Source organism: Mustela putorius, unplaced genomic scaffold (assembly GCF_011764305.1).
Source record: "Mustela putorius furo isolate JIRA1106 unplaced genomic scaffold, ASM1176430v1.1 tig00000127_pilon_pilon_pilon, whole genome shotgun sequence".
Lineage (NCBI taxonomy): Eukaryota > Metazoa > Chordata > Mammalia > Carnivora > Mustelidae > Mustela > Mustela putorius.
Genome location: NW_025421288.1, coordinates 11163334 through 11167271, shown reverse-complemented (window position 1 = coordinate 11167271; position 3938 = coordinate 11163334). Strand labels below are relative to the sequence as shown.

General features: G+C 50.5%; 1 non-coding gene across 1 annotated transcript; it reads right to left on the bottom strand.

Annotated features, from left to right (window-relative positions):
- Nucleotides 1-3065: 3065 nt before the first annotated feature.
- LOC123388735 lies at nucleotides 3066-3201 on the bottom strand. The gene has a single exon (XR_006603257.1). It is a non-coding gene; the product is annotated as a small nucleolar RNA SNORA18 (small nucleolar RNA).
- Between the last annotated feature and the right edge of the window lie 737 nt (nucleotides 3202-3938).

Genomic DNA, 3938 nt, shown 5'->3' with positions numbered 1-3938 from the left:
TCCGCGGAGCCGGAGACTCAGCTCACGAGTGCAGGGGATCGCGCAGAAACCCAGTTGCAAGTCCCGCCCATTCATAGCGGCTCAAATCGTAGGGCGGGCTCCAGGCCCGCCTCCCTTGGGAAAGAGCTCCGCCCACGTCCAGCTAACACTTTCCCTTCTCACCGAGGTGATGGCCCACCTACAGGGTCCTCGGGTCCGCCCACTGAGAATACCCACAAGCTCCACCCCTGCCTATCCCTTAAGTCCCGCCTACCCAGAGCGCCCCAGGTCGGGGGCGTGGCACAAAAGCATCCGCCCACGCAGAGAGCCTAACCTAACCTCTTCTCTCAGGCTCCACCTACTGTGAATGCATAGCCACGCCTACCTGTAGGTTCCGCCTTCTCGGCTTTCCGGGGCCCGAGACTCCCAAAGTCGCTGACCGCCTTCTGAATTTGCTCAGAATAGTGTGGATCCGAACTCCTTGTCCCTGACCAGGATGCCCCTGAACCCGGTCCTGGCACCCCGTCTCCCTCCCGAGAGTACACGGTTTCCGGTCGTCTAGATTGCAGGTTCTCTGGAGGGAGCTCCGGGAAGAGGTCGAGAGCCCGACGGGCGACGTGAAGGAATGGGCCTTTGGCGCCACCTGCCTTCGGCGCCCGGGCTTGCAGCCACCGGCCCGTCTCCCAAAGCACATTCGGGCTCAATAAATACTTGCTTAATTCATTAAATGTTTGTATTATTCCGATTTTGGCTGCTTCGGCAAATATTTGCTCGCAGGAAAAACAGCACATCCACTCGCATGGGCCCTCTGTCGTATTTGGAAGACGCCAAGGGGGCCTCTGTGAGCTGAAGCGGCCCCCCGCCAGTCTTTACAGCAGCTGGGGGGACTTTCGCTGTCCCCTACCCACGAATCCTGTTTCCCAGGGCTGAAAGCACAGACTCTTACCTGAATCCTTAAGGCTGGATCCTCCCCTCCCCCAGCTAGTTCTCCAAAGTGTGGACACCTTCTTTAGAGGGGTGCCTTTAGCAGGAGGGAGTGGGTTTGGGCTCACAGACCCTCCTGTAGAAGCTGACACTCGCAGTGTCATCACTACGTTTGAAAATATTCCCCTGCTCACTCCCACACTAGACGGGGGTTCCAGGAGCCAAGGACACTCCAGAGTTCGGTGTCAGGGGCGCAATGTTTTTTCAAACATTACTGGGGCAGACTGGGGAGCTAAGGTTGAAGACGGGCAGCACTAACATCTACTGAGCTCCAGTAGGTACCAGCACCGCGCTGGACACCCTTCACTTCCTGCTTTAGACATTTGGTGGTGGAGCGCCCACCCCCATCCCCCCACCGCACCCTCCTCCCCTGCCCGCAACTCAAAGCCTGGGGAATGAGATGCTTTCCAGATGAGATTTCCAGTTCTGGCGTCCTGGGGACTATGAACAACGGGAGTAGGGTTCAGGGCTAAATCGTAATGAAAATAATCGTCTGCCTCATCCTGTTCTAAGGGCTTTGCATGTCTTTACCCACTTGAGGTCAAGAAGGACCTTGCAGTGAGGGCCACTCTCGCCATGATTTGCAGATGAGGAAGCTGAAGGCGCTTGCCTGAGTGCCTTGGGTCAACCCACCCACCCCACTTGATCAAGTTAGTAAGTGGAGGTTTGAACCCAGATGGATTCCATGATCTTCACCCCTAGAGCAGAATCAGTCCATAATAATAGCCACGTCTCAGATTAGGAAATGCACACCTTCCAGGGAACTTGGCTTTTGTTTGTTTGTTTGTTTGTTTGTTTTGGTCAATACTTTTTTTTAAAAGATTTTATTTATTTATTTGACAGACAGAGATCACAAGTAGGCAGAGAGACAGGCAGAGAGAGAGGAGGAAGCAGGCTCCCCGCTGAGCAGAGAGACTGATGCGTGGCTCGATCCCAGGACCCTGGGATCATGACCTGAGCTGAAGACAGAGGCTTTAACCCACTGAGCCACCCAGGCGCCCTGGTCAATACATTTTTATTTAAGGAATTTTATGTGATTCCTTCCACACCCAATCACTTTAGTTCCTCCCAAGTCAGAATCATAATCTTCAAAATAATCATTTAAAAAGAACTGTTTAATCCACAGTTGTCGGTGTCAGTCCACAATCCTTTTTAAATGTTTTTATTTATTTATTTATCTATTTATTTGAGAGAGAGAGCATGAGAGGGGGGAAGGTCAGAGGGAGAAGGGAGCCTGATGTGGGACTTGATCCTGGGACTTCAGGGTTATGACCTGACCCAAAGACAGTGGCTTCACCAACTCAGCCACCCAGGGGCCCCAGTCCACAATCCTTCATGGTGGGCTTCTTTGATCTCCACTTGAATATGGACATACTTAAGAAATTCTGTACCTGTAATCTTTGGAATCCAATTTCTTTACTTTAGGACCACATTCGGGGGCAGAGTAGGTGGTTCTTTCTGGTTCTCTATTCCAGACACTCTCTAAGCATGAATAATGTCAATCATATTCATCCCTGAACTATCACACTCTGGAATTGTACAGATTATTGGGATATGCCAATAACTAAGATTGAAGGTATTTGACTGCAGGGCACCTAGGTGGCTCTGTCCGTTAAGTGTTGAGCTCTTGGTTCCAGCTCAAGATCAGAGTCTCATGTGTTGTGGGATCGAGCCCCCAGGGGAGACCTCTGTCCCTCCTCTCTGCCTCTCCGCCTGTCCCCCGTCTCCGCCTGTGCCAGCTCTGGGCTCTCCTGGAAGTCTGCTAGAAGATTCTCTCCCTTTGCCCCTCCCCCTACTCATGCATGCATGCTTTCTCTGTCTCTTAAATAAAAAAATGTGTGTGTGTTTTTTTTAAGATTTTATTTACTTATTTAGCAGACAGAGATCACAAGTAGGCAGAGAGGCAGGCAGAGAGAGAGGAAGGGAAGCAGGCTCCCTGCTGAGCAGAGAGCCCGATGCGGGGCTCGATCCCAGGACCCTGGGATCATGACCCAGCTGAAGGCAGAGGCTTTAACCCACTGAACCACCCAGGCGCCCCAAATAAAAAATATTTTTAAGAAGATAATGAAATATTTGACAGGCCTTCCGCGCAGCTTCTAGATCGATGTCTTGTAGTTCTTTCACATAGATCTAACACATAGTTCTGTGAATAAAGGAAGCCACACATCTACATCTATTTTATGAGGCATTTCCAGCTATATAGGTCTACAGAAAAAGCCCCATGGGGTCGACCTCAACCCGGGGAGCTTGCTTTCACCGAGGAGCCTGCAAGACATACACTCCCCTTGTGCTTTGATAATGCTGGTTACACAAGGCATTACTCGTGACTTTATGAGATCCGGGTGAGGGGTCCAGATGAGGGGTCCAGTCTAGGCTCAGTTTTAGGGCATCCAGCTGTGGCCAGCCTTTAGCATGGTTTTGGTGAGTTCAAGGATTTCTCCCTGGGAAGCCCCAGTGTGGTGCTCGATCTCCTGACTCAGATCAGGACCTGACCCAAAAATCAAGAGTCCAACGTTTAACAGACTGAGCCACCCAGGCATCCCAAAGAGGTACTTATAGTTTAATACCTCAGTAGTTATTTGAAAGAATAATACACATACACTGAAAGATGGAAGAATATTTTTATTCTTAAGTAATCACAATCACTTGCTAGTGGGCTATGTGTGCCTGTTGCGCACTGCACAATTTCTCAAAACTTGGAACCAGATTGGACAGCGCCACTTTCATTTCCTGTCACACACGGACTCTCCCAATAGTACTTGCTTTTGCTGGTGGCAGCTGCCAAAACCCCAGATTCACAGAGATATTATGTTATCAAAAGGAACGTGTGCAATACAGTGGTGAAACTGTGAACTGCCTCGAGCTAGCCGTCTGAGAGATGTCCAGTATTTCTCTCAAAGTTTTATAGTATTTTGTGGCCTCCTGGGAGTTTGCTGCAGTGTGGCAGGCCCTACGTCGAAGGAAGGGTCTTGTTA